The sequence below is a fragment of the Schistocerca serialis genome, chromosome 7 (assembly GCF_023864345.2).
Source record: "Schistocerca serialis cubense isolate TAMUIC-IGC-003099 chromosome 7, iqSchSeri2.2, whole genome shotgun sequence".
Taxonomy (NCBI): Eukaryota; Metazoa; Arthropoda; class Insecta; order Orthoptera; family Acrididae; genus Schistocerca; species Schistocerca serialis.
In genome coordinates this window covers 271,760,451-271,776,767 of record NC_064644.1, presented here as the reverse complement: position 1 = coordinate 271,776,767, position 16,317 = coordinate 271,760,451, and the positions used below count along the sequence as shown (strand labels likewise).

General features: G+C 44.7%; 2 non-coding genes across 2 annotated transcripts; one reads left to right on the top strand and one right to left on the bottom strand.

Annotated features, from left to right (window-relative positions):
- Positions 1-9,708: 9,708 nt before the first annotated feature.
- Trnat-ugu (transfer RNA threonine (anticodon UGU)) lies at positions 9,709-9,783 on the bottom strand. The gene has a single exon. It is a non-coding gene; the product is annotated as a tRNA-Thr (tRNA).
- A 515-nt stretch (positions 9,784-10,298) lies between these two features.
- Trnat-ugu (transfer RNA threonine (anticodon UGU)) lies at positions 10,299-10,373 on the top strand. The gene has a single exon. It is a non-coding gene; the product is annotated as a tRNA-Thr (tRNA).
- The last annotated feature ends 5,944 nt before the right edge of the window (positions 10,374-16,317 follow it).

The window sequence follows — 16,317 nt, the reverse complement described above, 5'->3', positions numbered from 1 at the left end:
AAAACCGTACATGCCTTATAAATCGAGGTATGGTATTGGTTCCGAATGAAGTGGTCTTCCACACGAATACCCCGATATTGAACATAGATGGTTATCCCGAGAGTATGTATTACCAGTTTGAAAGTGCGGGTGCACGTCTCCAGCGGTATAAGTTCGTAATAAAATCACCTTCCCACCGAATTTAGAAAGTGATTCGGCTAAGAAACGTGGTATTAAGCCGATATTTGCAACTCCCTCATCCAACTGCTAGGTATTTCCAATGCTAACAAACAATATTTGTAATGCATTCTATCCTGATACCATGTACGCAGTGTAACAGAGGTTTTGCGACATATACAAGTGGCTCTAGGGGACGGAGGTTGATGGTTTATTGAGAATGATCACATACAGTAGATGGCGTGCAACGTTGGGTACCACTTAAAAATGCAACGCTAGATAGAAGTTGTAATAAATGTACAAAATCCTATGACCAATAACTTGGCTTTCTCAGATCTATAGTGTTACGCTTTCTGGAAAAAATTCTGTCTGAAATTTGGCATCAAGTCTCTCCATTCAACACACTCTTGCATTGGATCCTGTGGAGATGTCTTCTAATTATTACAGCCATTAGTGAATCATATTTGTGCCACTCTCATATCTCAAAACGGGTCACCTTTCTCGAACCTATCTGCTAAGGACCCCATCCAGCAAACTCGAGTGTGGATTTAGACAGTCTCTTTACATCTTGCAATTGTTTCCCTATCTCTGCCGCAACCCCTGCAACTTTCTCCATGTGATCATTCCAATTTAAGTCGGAATTGAGTGGAAGGTGGAAAGCGCTATGTCTACCACCTTCTGCATACCATGGAGAAACAAGGTGAGCTGAGTTAAGGCAGGCCGGCCGCGGTGGCCGTGCGGTTCTAGGCGCTGCAGTCTGGAACCGCGGGACTCCTACGGTCGCAGGTTCGAATCCTGCCTCGGGCATGGATGTGTGTGATGTCCTTAGGTTAGTTAGGTTTAAGTAGTTCTAAGTTCTAGGGGACTGATGACCTAAGATGTTAAGTCCCATACTGCTCAGAGCCATTTGAACCATTTTGAGTTAAGGCAAGAGGATCATTTTTTGATCTCTCAGTGAAATGGGAACATGTCATCACAGCTGCACCAACCGTGTACAATGTGTAAGGCCAGCACTAAATAAAGCTTTGACACGCGGTAGTAGAAAAGACAGTACAAGCAGTTATGATGGTGTTTCTTATTGGGAAAATTTGTAACCGGAAGAAGGACGAGAAGTTTGCTACTGCGTTATGGTGCAGTTCCAAATCACATATAGGTACTGTAGTCCAAAGGAGATCTCTGTCTCTCAAGGTGCATTCATGTTTGTCACCCAAACATCCTCTCCCTCCTCATTATTTTTTACCATCCAATAGAGAAACACTACAGACTATAAAAACTTAGCTAACGTCACCTGGTAGAGATATGTCTCTCTCTTGCAATACATCAAAAACAAAAACCGTCTGCATTCTGACATCGACCATATGAGGCGATCCTGTTAAATGTACAGGTATTCCTCCATTGGAGCAGGTGGCCAGTGATCGAAGTCCCTTCCACAGAACAGTCTGAAGTTTCGTCGCTCTCACTGTAGGAGGACCATATCCCACAGACTATCAATCACAAGAGAGGGTCCCTGTGTTGTTCTTTTATAAACAGTTTTGTATATTGTTTTTCTGCTGTAAGACATCGCAGAAATGTACGACTGCAGCTTCATACACCGCCATACGTGTTGTGCTTCCAAACCGACTTTGAGGTCTATGTCAGGTGCTAAATCGACATTTACACGTTTTGACCCATTGGTTCTCACAGAAAGCTGGACATGGCATGCTGTAAACTATGCTGTTCCCGCAACACACAGAATGATTGAAATAAAAGACAGTGTTCGTTATTGACAAAAATTTGAGAAAAATATGGAGGACATCGCAATATATGGCAGGAAGGGTTTGCGGCAAAGGGTATAACACCTGTTCCAAACTTGTACTCACAGGTGCTAATGATATAGACCAGTTTTCTCATTCTAATACTGTAACTGCCGTTCTGCGAAGCCTGTTCCATGCCAATCTTACATCACCTGTCCTATTACACATGATATTTCTAGGTGCTTCCATGCTGAGGTGTTTAGCTCTCCTTGTTGGTGTATATAGATACAAAGCTGATACATTTGAGAGTGTTGTGGTGCTAATGCCTATTTCCTACACTAAGAAATAGCGTTTGTGTCATGTGATGTAGGCTGTCTAACAGGTTTTGCAACATTATGAGCCTCACAAAATAATGGAGGGAATGGTTAAACAACAATACAGAAATTGAGAAATATGCTGCAATGTCATTGGCTCATAGGATCATGAGATCGAAGTGATGAAACATTTTGCTGACATGACAACTCGTCGAGGGTGGTGGTTTGGACCTCGAGTAATTGAGTAAAATCCGTTGGAATTATAGAAAATCTGGTAAAAATAGGAAAATTGATGGAAAATACATAAAACTAATGAGAATGCGAGAAAAAAATGTGGAGGGATGAGGGTACTTACATCCTCGCCTGGATGTATGAGAATCATTCCATTCCTCCACTGGTGGGATTGACAGCTGATAGTGCATACTATCCATGCTCTATGGTTTTACATTCAGCAAAATAACACCTTGTTCCAAATGTAGTTGCGTACTGTAAGTTGTAAAAATGAAAGACACAGTGTAAAATCATATGGAGGTCAAGATGACTAACACCTAGGACACCAAAACAGTACTCATATACCAAGGAATAGGTGGACAAAGATAGCATGAGCACATTTTGTTAATGCAGGTTGTCTACATCAGGGAAAATCTGTTGTTCACCTTTCACTGACAGGTCATTAAGGTATTATTCTCCCAAGAGGATTAAGACCCCCTAGGGATAATCCTTCCTTTTGATTGACAGGTTCTTAACCTATTGTTCCCCCAACCCTCCGCCTCCCCCTCCTCCTCCGAACCCCTCAGGAAACCTCCAATCCAACCCCCCCCCCCCCTCCTGCTGATACAGGTACACTTTCTGGTCTCAGTTATTCAAATAGCCCCCTCTCACTCTTATCAATTTGATAGACTACTTAGTTAAACTGATCAATTAATTAAACCCTCCCCCTTCGATAACCCCCCCATTCCCCTCTCGCCGCCCATTTCTGGAAACTGGCAGCTCTGTTGTGGAGTGGAAGGATCTGATGTCAGGAAATTCAGGAGCATATTGTTTATTTGTAAGAAACCGACGTTTGCATAGGTTGAATTTCTCTTGCTCATCATTCTCTGCTGTTTGGGAAGATGCAGGTCTTGTAACAAGTAATTAAATCGATCACTTTTTTTTATTCCGATTGCGCAGGGAATAATGTCACGAAACACCCATCACACATAATTACGCGGTTAAAAGTCTTTCTATCGCGAAGCAGGCACCGCCCGCCGACCCCTGCCCACTGGATCACACAAAATGCTGCCGCACACGCTGTCAGGAGTGTGATTGTACCGACGAGAGTCTAGAAGCAGCGGCCAAACGTATGTGTTCCCACTCGAGACCCCGCTACCTACAGGCCGGATGTGACATACTTCATACCTGAGACGTTCCAGTCGGAACACGTGCTCTTTCTCTGTTTCTCCTAGTGTCCTGCAGGGCGTGTATGCGTCGTCGGTCGGGTTGGGATGAAGCACAAACAAAGCAGTGTTTACCCGTTAAACCCAGTATGAAAGAGTGATGCCGCCTAGAAGGCCATTCTTCCAAGGCAAATTCCTGACTGTTTAGGATTCCGCCATGGACAGAAAGGATCTCATGACAACAAATTCAATTACATATCATAGGGTATACTGTATATTTAAAAATTCAGTTTTCAGGGCCCGATCTCATTATTATTTGATGAAAAAAAGCTGACGTCCAGCTACTACATATCCTGATTACGTAATTACACTGTGGCAGAATGGAGGTGTCATCTTATAAGAAAATTTTCCTTGTGTGTTCACTAGCTCGCTTGGGCTAGTGCAAAATGCCACCACCAAAGGGACGTTCCACTCCCCCCTACCCCTCGCCCGATCCCTACCCACCCTCCCAGAAAAATTGGTAGGAAAAAGGTTCACTCTGTGCTGGAGAAGAAGAAGCTCTCAACACGAAATTCAAACCAAAGTCGATAAAACATTGATGCATATGCTTTATTTAATCACTTTGCGAGAGACAAAGTGCCCCTCTTGGGCAGACATTGTGACTGCACCCCCCCCCCCCCCAACCTCCACCCCCCGCCGCTCCCCATGACATAATAACTGTAATCACGAGGGAATGGAATGAAGTGTGATATAGTAGCCCCCGTTTGGGCTCTCCCGTCTGTCTGTCTATCGTCAGAGCGCCGCCGTGAAAGTCTAAACAGCCCCATGTCCTGGTCACAGTTCACGTTATTAAATACCACCGACCACGGACCGGATATCGGCCTCCTTTGACCTCGCGGTCCCCAAACAAAGCATCAAGTGGCGGCATATTGTTGACTGGCAAATTCCAGACTTCCTTCCTGTCTCTGTCGCTCTCAAGAAGCCACTCCCTGCTTGTCTATGTAAACTGACGTCTCCAAACACGAAGATAGAAGTGGTCATCTTTCCTCAGAATACTGTTTTCCTGTTTGGTAATGCTGGAGACAAAGGGAAAGCTGACGCAGTTTCTATATCAGAAACAGAGCGAAATAATCCATCTGCACTACCCTGTCCAATTAATCGTTTAAAACTTTACAGAAGATAAATAGATCGTTTAAAACACTCACTTCCACATTACGATGATCCTTCTTCATAATAAAACGTACTTTCAACGTTTGAGTGTCACACACAAACATTATACAAATCAAGTGACGAAATTTCGATCACAAATAGATAGTAGCGTAGGTCTCGTACACGCCCTCCTTCATCACAACGTTGCTACTAAACATATCTGATGGAAAAGTCCTGACCATCACACAAACTCGCGATCACGATGGACGCGCCACTTGCTGTCGGGCGCCGCTCACGTTCGCCAAGGCGCGCCGGCCATGCCTCCTGATATCGAAAGCATGTGTGCACGTAATACAAATACCGGAACAATAAATTGATCAATCGGAAATTTAACGTCGCGATTGGGTTTTTAAAAGTGCTATAGAATTCCTAAATTGTTTTCTCCACTGCATTCGGAAGGAGGGTGGAGGGTGTGTGATGCAACAGAGACAACCACAAATGCCACTGCAAGGCAGAGCCCACTGCGATACATTCAGAAGCACTAAATATAAGATCCAGTCCATAGCAATAAGCTCTCACAGATAGATGTCGGAGACAGCTGAAAACACTCACACATCTTGAGCACTCACTCCCCACCCCCACCCGCCTCCCCCACAGACGTCCACGCACTGTGCCCCCATTCTCACTGTATACCACCAGCGCTGATGTAGAGGTCAGCGAAAATTACCGCCGCGTCTGCAGTCGCAGTTATGGATGCGCGTATATCCAAGGGTGCACTACCCCGACTGTGGAATTCATCCGAGGACGATTGGAGTGGTAGGAATTCTCATGTTATCAATACGCCCAGTGCAAACGTCCATAATTTTTAATCTTCTTTCATGCAACACACACACATCCACTTTTGTTGCGCTCACCCAGCACACTGATCACTTCGCCAGCTTTCACTGCCACAGGCAACATCAGGCAGTAGCCGCATTCTTTGTACACATCAAAGGCTGAGCTAATCTTTACTTCTGGTTGCCGACTCCTCATGACTGCCTTTTCAGGTAGCCATAGTGTACTCCAAAACCCTATCCCAGACAGGGCATACTGTGGATCAATGTCCCGATATAGCTCCAGATACAACACATGGCAGGTTCACGTTCAAACCCTATCCCGGATGTGGCATATTGTGGATCCACATTCCAAAATTGCTTCTGATAAAACGCACAGTGGATTCACACTCAAACACTATCTCGTGTCCACTTTGGGTCATGGGAGCCTTCTGCAACACAGACATATAGAAAACAGAGCAAATGCACTGCAGCTGAAGAATATGTGGTTGTACGAGAGTGGATGCATTCGAGTACAGTACTATTCTATGCCACCTGACCAGAAAAATAGCGCATTTGCGCTAGCTGTTGGCAACTGTACTACGAACAATTTTAGAATATGGAGTGAGAAGCCATGTCATAATTGCATGGGTAGAAGAGACATAAAATCGAAAAAATTATAAAAATGACGAAAAATATTATACATTGAGCGAAAATACTTCGAATTGTGGGAAAATTGAGGGAGGCTTGCTGCAGAGCAATTCTTGTACATTGCGATGAGTATGCGACAGCAAGAGGAATACGAAAAAATGTTGAAATGGAAGCAGCAGGAACCAGCAAAACTGTCATTTTTTTCGAATTTTGTATGTCTATTGAGGTAATAGTGATACACGCTAGTTGACTGCTGTCGTTGACGCTTTCCTGAACCATCTGCCTCTAGACTTGTTTGCATCTGCATTAAAGGATAGTTGGAGGTAGTTGGGATGATCGGCTGTCATGGTGTTGTAATGAGGTATGATTTAATGGTACACTGATGATGCATTTTAGAGAGAGGGAGATGTCGCTACAGGTCATTTGATCATTTGTTTCTGTTGTTCTGTTGGGTTGCATCAGTTGTGTGGTGTAACCCGCATTCAGTTCATAAACAGCTACGTGTTCTGTGTGTGAGCACTGTCTACTTGCGATCATTAATAACAGACTTCTCAGTCATCAGAGGACTTCCATATCATGTGTGATGAAACATGTCCATCCTGTTTCGACACATTCCTCTAGACGAACGAAGATTTAAGCGACGTGGTCCATTCCCCTGCCTCATCTTGGACATGAAATCGAGTCTTCAATTTCATAACTACGGTGATTCTAAGTTAGTGACAGGTGGTTGTGAGGTACTGCAATCCTCGTGTATACATCTGCTTGACTGATGCCCTGGCATGACATGTAATTTCAAATGTCAAACGCCGCTGCTAAGCCTTTGTCTCTTTCTTTGTAAGACGTATGCTCCATTACTAACGACCATTTTATATAGGACTGATGCGTGCATAGTATAATTTCTGAACCGTGATCGGATGTGTACAATGGGCGCTATACACCCTTGGATAGCTGTACTGTTCAGGTATCACACAGAATCTATGTTTTAAGGAAGTAATTTTTTCATTTTACAGTTAGTCACCACAGTTTCTAATAGCGGAACCTACAAGAAGAATGTATTGCTGGAAATATATTTCTTACATTGGAATATTAACAGTGTTGCATTCCACATGACTGATAGGTTGGAAACCATACCGCTCTAACATTACAGCCTGTTTTAAGTGCAGAACCGTGTAGCCTTAGGAGTGCGTGTGTTTATGTTCTCTCTTACCAACACCTTCTTGGTATTGATCCCAGACACTAGAACAATAGAATTGATACTGTACTTAATTTACATACCAATACCTTCTTGGAACTGATCGGAGACACTAGAACAATACTTTGAATTGATACTGCAGTTGTTTTCCTTAAAATGCTTCAAACTCCATCTGCCTGGAGCTCTGCATGCTTAAAAACCACCCATTTCTTCTTCATCTTAACCGTCTGCTATTACATCACAACACTTTTATATCTACTGCTATAAACCGATAAGGGGTGTCTTTTTGGATGGGTGCAGAACACCAATTACGGACTTGGTTTGCTCTATTCTTTCACGAGATGTGGAATGTAGTGGTCTACTTCTGGTCAGCTGCAGATTAAATTGGTGACAGTGCTGCAGGGTGAGTAAGTGAAAGATAATGTGACGAGATCTTTCAATTTCTAACTTTATCCTAAGAATGCGTGAATGCCTTGCGATTTCCATCCACATAGAGAAAGATTGAAATTATGCACTATGCTCGAAGTGCTAGAAATATGTAGATCACTGTCTGGTATACTTTGATGACATACATGTTCGAGAATTAACAATGAATGGACGTACTGCACAGTCATCTGTCTACATTCGCAATGGTACTCACAAGGTAGATGAGGGGTGGTTTAGTGATGATAATGAAATTGGGAAGCATGCTGCCACGTCATTGGTCTGTGTTGAAATTCAATTACCCACACCACCAACTGTGATGCTTATTATTACAGTACGTTGGTGGTGTCTTTTCCATCCCATCCATTCACTGGTTCGCTGTTGATTGTCACATAGTGATTGACTGAGATCACTTGTCTGAGATGGAGAAAGAGTCTTGGTGGAGGGGCAACACCCTCCGGGGATGGCTAGCACCGAAACAGTGATTGCATGCATGACTGCAATACGAGGAATCAATCTAAATGGAAGGCTGACCTATCAGCTATTCCATCACTGTGAAGGATGAGTTTAAATGTTGAGGCTATCAATCACCTTCAGACAGCAGTTTGGAAGTGCTCCATTACTGTGAAAGATGAGTTTAAATGTTGAGGCTGTCAATCACCATCGGACAGCAGTTTGCAAACGCTCAACAACGCCGCAAAACTCTTTCAGTTTCCATATGTTGTGACTGTGTTTTATTTAAAATCATCCAGTGTGTGTGTTGTGTTAACAGCAACAACAACATGATTTACATGTGCGATATCCAGTTTTCTGTGAGAGCCAATGTGTTAATGTCAGTTTAGAACCTGACACGGACCTCGTAGTCGTGGTGGGAAAAACAAAATGTACGTCGGTGTACAAAACACCTTACAGCAGAAAAAAAACAATGTATTTACCATAAAAACAAACGGGGAGCCCCTCTTGTGACTGATAGTCTGTGGTATATGGTCCTCCTACAGTACAGGTGATAAAACTTTACACTGGTCTGTGCAAGCGACTTCGATCACATGCCATCTGCTCCAGTAGGTCAATACCTGTATAGTTAATAGGATCGCCACACATGCTCGACGCCGGCACCAGACGGTATTTGTTTTCGGTGTATCGGAAGAGAGAGATGCAGTAAAAATCTTTTCGAGCTCACTTTCGGATGAAGTTAGCAGGGCTTTTATGGTTCATAGTTTTCTCTGTTGGATGGTACAGAATAACGATGATAAAATGTTTGGGTGACAGATGTGAATGCACCCTGAAGGATGCAGATCTGCTTCGGTATGCAGTGCTTGCATCGCATCGCGATGCAGTTACAAAATCCTCGTCTGTCTTCCAGTTCCTGTATGATGTGGAGTCTCCCTAACTTTCGTGTTAAGAAACACACCCATAACTGTTTGTACTCTATTTGATACTACCTTGTGTTGCGCTAGCAGACTTCGTTTGGCACTGACCTTACACATCGTCCACTTTTAGCGGAGCTACGACAACATGTTCCCGTTTCCACCGAGTGGTCAAAACACGGTCCTTTCGCATTAACTCAGCTCACTCTGCTTCTACACTGGTTGCAGAATGTGGTAGATACAGTGCTCTCTGAGTTCTGCTCAGTTCCGACTTAAATCGGAACGATCACATGCGCAAAGCTACAGGAATGGCAGAGCAGAGACTGAGGAGCACTTACAAGATGCTTAGGGACTATCTTGGACTATTGGAATTTTAGTGTAGTAGATAGTTATATATGACGGTAGTATCTGTTCCCGAAAGAACAGTTACCGTGAATGACCATGTAGCTTTGCTAGAAATGAAATGATAATTAAATGGACACCCTAGCTGCAAACAGGCGTTGATGTACTTCATTGGGAACATGCTGAAAATGTGTGCCCCGACCGGGACTCGAACCCGGGATCTCCTGCTTACATGGCAGACGCTCTATCCATCTGAGCCACCGTGGGCACAGAGGATAGTGCGACTGCAGGGACTTATCCCTTGCAAGCTCCCCGTGAGATACACATTCCCAACATGTCCACACCACTACATTCGTAGTACGCCTAATAGATGTTTGCCCATCGTACTCATTACTCGTGGCAGATTAATCTACCAAGTCCCGTACGAGTTCGGGACTTGGTAGATTAATCTGCCACGAGTAATGAGTATGATGGGCAAACATCTATTAGGCGTACTACGAATGTAGTGGTGTGGACATGTTGGGAATGTGTATCTCACGGGCCGTGCGGTTAAAGGCGCTGCAGTCTGGAACCGCAAGACCGCTCCGGTCGCAGGTTCGAATCCTGCCTCGGGCATGGATGTTTGTGATGTCCTTAGGTTAGTTCGGTTTAACTAGTTCTAAGTTCTAGGGGACTAATGACCTCAGCAGTTGAGTCCCATAGTGCTCAGAGCCATTTGAACCATTTTTGTATCTCACGGGGAGCGTGCAAGGGATAAGTCCCTGCAGTCGCACTATCTTCTGTGCCCACGGTGGCTCAGATGGATAGAGCGTCTGCCATGTAAGCAGGAGATCCCGGGTTCGAGTCCCGGTCGGGGCACACATTTTCAGCATGTCCCCAATGAAGTACATCAACGCCTGTTTGCAGCTAGGGTGTCCATTTAATTATCATTTCATGTAGTAGATAGGTTCGGAAAAGGTGACTCGTTTCGAGATATGAGAGTGCCACGAATATAATTCACTAGTGGCTGTAATCATTAAAAGACATCTCCATAGGATACATTTGAGTTAGGTGCTTGAATGGAAAGACTTGATTCCAAATCGCATACAGCATTTCTACCAAAAGGCATAACACTATCAGCGTCTCGCATGTGTACCTGTAGAACCAAGACCGCTTTTTATGCGTGTTGACGGTAAAGTAGTCGATGAGATCGGATGAGTGCGGCCCATACGCATAATGTATGTTGCTGGCGGTAGAAACCTTCTGTGATCAGCTTCGTTGGCAGAGCTATGATAATATGTTCCCACTTCCACCGAGTGGCCAAACGATTGTCCTGTTGCTTAAACTTAGCTCAACCTGTTACTACATGGGTTGCAGAAGGTAGTGGATATGGCGCTCTCCGACCCCCCTTCAGTTCCGACTTAAATTGGAGCAATCACGTGGACAAATCTGCAGGGGAGCCGTGGCAGAGACCGAGGAACAGTTACAAATGCAAAGGAATTGCCTAAACAACGTTGGAGTTTTGCTGTAGCAGACAGGTTCGAGTAATAAAAGACGTCTCCAAACGATCTAGTACAAGTAGGTGGCTGAATGGAGAGACTTGGTCCAAGTCGCTGACAGTGTTTGTACCAGAAAACGTTACACTATCAGCGACTCTTGTGTGTGCCTGTAGAACCAAGGCCGTTTTTCATGCAGGTTGACGATAACATTATCGTTGTGACAGTGTTTTTAATAGCACGGTCCTTATGTACAAAGCATGTTGCCGGCGGTAAAATCCCTCAGTGGTCAGCTTCAAATGTCGGTTCTTAATAGTGTTCCTCGAAAAGAACGTCGTCATCCCTCCATAGATTGAACTACCTGGTGAGTGTAACCCGACTACTGGATAAGAAAACTACTCGCCATGCAATTTAGCTAATTGGCCTTTCAATTTGATATCAGTGTTGTTTTCGTTGCAGCAATATCTTTTAACGATCTTCAGTTGTCCACCTACACAAGGAGAGACAACCATCGTAATAAAATCAGACGTGTTACCGAATTTATAAAGTGATACGTAGTATAAAACCTACATTTACAACTTCTCTGTGCTGTTACCTCAAGAGACATCGTATGTGGCGAGATATTAGGTTACCTTAAAAGAGTGTTCGAAAGTGAGGGGCCTGCTGTGACAGTGGTAGATCTCAACTCTCCCTCAGGAGCCAAAAATGAGTTTAATATTCTAATCCTGTGCTGCATGACGTGACAGATAAAGAATGATTTTTTTCTACTTGATAAAATAATACTTAGAGGGAATTAGCGACGTGAAAACGCGTGTATTGTGCGATTTCCTCAATCTTCGAAAATAACTCGCATAAACGCCAGGAATCTACATTTCGCGTGAGAAATTCTAGGTGTATGGTCAACAACATCGCTGCCTCGGAATGGGAAAAGTAGATTTTTTAAACTGGAGGGTCTATGTCGGAGTGGAATTGCTTAGAGCTACTGTATACGTAAAAGCTGCAACTGATTCTTTGGGAGTGCATCGCGGCCGCCTGCAAGGAGTCACGAGGAGTCGGCAACCGAAAGTAACGGATTAGCTCAGGCCTTGACGTGTACAAAGAATGCACCTACCTGCCTGATCTTTCCCGTGGCAGCGAGGGCTGCCGAAGTGTGATAAGTGAGCGCGACAGAAGCGGACGTGTGTGTGTTGCGTGAGAGAAGATTCGAAATTATGGACGTTCGTGCTGGATGTATTGATAACTTCCGAGTTCCTACCACTCCAATCATCCCTGAATGCCATCCACAGCCGGGGTGCACCCTTGCATATACGCGCGTCCACAACTGCGACTGAGGACGTGGCGATAATTTTCACCAATCTATTTACGTGCCGCTGGCGGTGTACGTGCGGTTTATTGGTAGAATCCTGAAGCCATGCAGTCCTTCAACAAAGGAAATAGCTCACAATACGTTAGTTTGTCCAGTCTTGGAGTATTGTTCGTCTCTATGGGACCCTTACCAGTTGGGTCTGATTCAAGAGATTGAGAAGGTCCAAAGAAGAGCGGCAAGATTCGTGTCTGGTACTTTTAGCCATCGCGAGAACGTTACAAATCTGTTAGAAAGTTTGAGGTGGAACACACTTGCAGATAGACGGCGCGCCAAACAGAAGGGGCCTTCTCACTAAATTCCGAAATCCGATCTTCACCGAGGATGTAGACCATATATTATTACCACCAACTTTCAAATCGCACAGTGATCACCATTCAAAGATAAGGGAAATAAGAGCTCGTACGGAGGCGTTCAGACAGACGTTTTTCCCTCGCGCGATCCGCGAGTGGAACAGAGGGGGGGGGGGGGGGGGGAATATGACTTTGGCGCGAACTGTGCTCTCCGCCACACACCGCTTGGTGGCTGGCGGAGTATATATGGATATGTAGATGTAGACGGGGGCGCCAAGAGTGGACGTCTGTGGTGAGATGGGGACTTGGGGGGGTGGGGGGAGTGAGTGCTCAAGATGTGTGAGTGTTTTCAGCTGTCTCCGACATCTATCTGTGAGAGCTTATTGCTATGGACTGGATCTTATATTTAGTGCTTCTGAATGTATCGCAGTGGGCTCTGCCTTGCAGTGGCATTTGTGGTTGTCTCTGTTGCATCACACACCCTCCACCCTCCTTCCGAATGCAGTGGAGAAAACAATTTAGGAATTCTATAGCACTTTTAAAAACCCAATCGCGACGTTAAATTTCCGATTGATCAATTTATTGTTCCGGTATTTGTATTACGTGCACACATGCTTTCGATATCAGGAGGCATGGCCGGCGCGCCTTGGCGAACGTGAGCGACGCCCGACAGCAAGTGGCGCGTCCACCGTGATCGCGAGTTTGTGTGATCGTCAGGACTTTTCCATCAGATATATTTAGTAGCAACGTTGTGGTGGAGGAGAGCGTGTACGAGACTTCAGATATATTTAGCACTACAATCTATTTGTGATGGAAATCTCATTACTTGATTTGTATAATGTTTGTAGGGTGGCAACAGCGTGACACCTTACATGAGTCAATTTAACGTGACACTTTAGGTTTTGTTGCAGTGATACTCTAAATTACGGTGCAGGAAATCTATGTGGAAACGCATCGGCATGTGAGAATTTCGCGATTTTGTAATTATAAGATTTTGCGGAAATTCAGTACGCGAGCAGAGCTCGGCTACCTCCCCGCCTAGCCGCCGTAGGCCACAGCCTAACGGTATGAATGGTGAACTGGGGGATTTCTGTAATCCGTTTAGAGAGGCCACAGCGGTCGCCAACCTCTGAAGGACGTGCAGCTGCAGGTGTTCAAGTGTTTACCGAAACAGAGCAGTGGATAGCTGGACGGGCTTTCCTGTGTGTGCTCTCGCCTATGTCCCACTAATTTTATGCCTTCGAGTTACTCTAGTGCGGCAGGCCAGGAGTTCCGAATAACAAACTTTCAATGCAAGAATCTGTGTTCGCTACGACGGGGAATCTTGCCGGGAAAATCTCGAGTGGTCTCTTGGGAGAAAAATTCTAGTAAACGTGTTATTGCCCACAGCTGTGGTTCTTCCCAGCCGGCGAGGGCGGAGTTTGCTTGTGAAATTTTGTAGAAATGAAAGAAAGGTGGAAAAGAGTTCTGTTCCCAGGCCGTACATTGGTCGGCACTGGAAAACTGGGTATTTTGAGACCTTCTAGTGATGTGATTCGCTCGGTAAAAGTTGCGGGGACAAAACAAAGGTGAAGAGCGACCTTGCTGGACTCTCAGTAATAGTTTTCTTCCGTTCTGGGCCCTAGTACTGAGAGGACGTTACCCAAGTCGTCTCCCCTCTTGGTTTTTTCGTTCTGAGTGGACGTTAGCCGCGCCAGCTCTTTGCTGCCGGGATGCTCGTTGCAAATAGAGAAGTTTACGGACAGCGGTCTGTTGTCCGAGTAGTGTAGGAGCGTACTTTCCGAGACGCCACACGCCAACCGCACAGCCGCGCCGTCGCCGTCGGAGACCGCCGCTGCAACAGGAACATTACGGTGAGATCGCTCCCGCTTATGCCTGTGTTAGGAGTAACGTTAAATAGTTGGATCACGTGCAATTGCTGTTTCCACAGCGGTTTCACGGTACTTTGGGGTGTAATGGTTCTTCGTATTTTACGTTCTGTGTCGATGTCACGCGATCAATCAAGTTACAAGAGATCGCGTTTTGGACCAATTTTAACACAGTTCACTGCCAATGTCAGTCAGGAGGATAATTTGTAAATTTTTCATTGTGTTTTATTCAGCATTGATCTGGAGGGTATAATAAAATTATTGTGATTCAGTAGAGCCTTTACTTTCAGTAGTTGATCCTGAAGTCACCCTTTTGCGTTATTTTATTTTTGTGTATGTGTTTGATGTCATTGAACACTAAGTGTTCATGATCATTCATGTTTGGAAGTAAAAACAGGTGTGATTCATCGTCAACGCTACCACCACAGATTAATTAGGGGTGACAGGGTCACATTTAAATCTAGCGTTATCCATTTTTGCGTACAGTTCCACTCCCAATTTCTCTGTAAGTTGTTTGCCAGGGGTGAACACACGCAAAAATCGGACTAGCAACGGGTGGTGTGTTACATGTTTGTGTGTGATACACGTTGAAAACACATTTCATTATGAAGAAGGATCATTGTAATGTGGAAGTGAGTGTTTTAAACGATCTATTTAGCTCATGTAAGTTGTTAAACAATTAATTTGAGAAGGTAGTGCAAATGGATTATTTCGCTCTGTTTTTGATATGGAAATTGCGTCAGCTTTCCCTTTGTCTCCAACCTTAGCCAACAGGAAAACAGTATTCTGAGGAGAGAAGAAAACTTGTATGTCCATGTTCGGAGACGTTGGTTCACACAGACTAGCAGGGAGTTACCTCTTGAGAGACATAGAGACGTGAAGCGAGTCTGGAATTTGCCATCAACAGAATTCCGCCACTTGATGCTTTGTTTGGGGGCCGCGAGGTCAAAGGAGGCCGATACCCGATCCGTGGTAGCTGGTATTTAGTAAAGTGATCACTAATTAGGATATGGGGCTGTTTTGACTTTCCTGGCGGCACCCTGACGATAGGCAGATACGCGGGAGAGCCCAAACGGTGGCTACTATATCGCACTTCATTCCATTCCCTTGTGATTACAGTTGGTATGTCATGGGGAGCGGCGGGGTGGGGGGTGTGTGGGTGGGGAGGGATGCAGTCACAATACACAATGTCTGCCCAAGCGGGGAACTCCGTCTACTGCAATGTGATTAAATAAAGGATATGCATCAATTTGTTATTGACTTTTGAGTTGAATTTCGTGAATTTAGGGATCCTTCTTCTCGAGCACAGAGTGAGTCTTTTTCATATCAATTTCTTCTAGGAGGTGAGGGGAAGGATGAGGCGAGGCATAGGGGATGGAATGTCTTCTGGTGGTGGCATTGTGCACTTGCTCAGTCGATCCCTGCATGTCAAGGTGAGCACACTCAGGACAATTTTCCAATAAGACGACATCTCCATTCCTCCGCAGTGTAATTACGTAATGAGGAAATGTAGTAGCTGGATGTGAGCTTTTCCCATCAAATAAAAATGAGATTCAGCACTTGCAAATTGAATTTTATGAATAGACGGTTTATCCTATGCTATATACACTCCTGGAAATTGAAATAAGAACACCGTGAATTCATTGTCCCAGGAAGGGGAAACTTTATTGACACATTCCTGGGGTCAGATACATCACATGATCACACTGACAGAACCACAGGCACATAGACACAGGCAACAGAGCATGCACAATGTCGGCACTAGTACAGTGTATATCCACCTTTCGCAGCAATGCAGGCTGC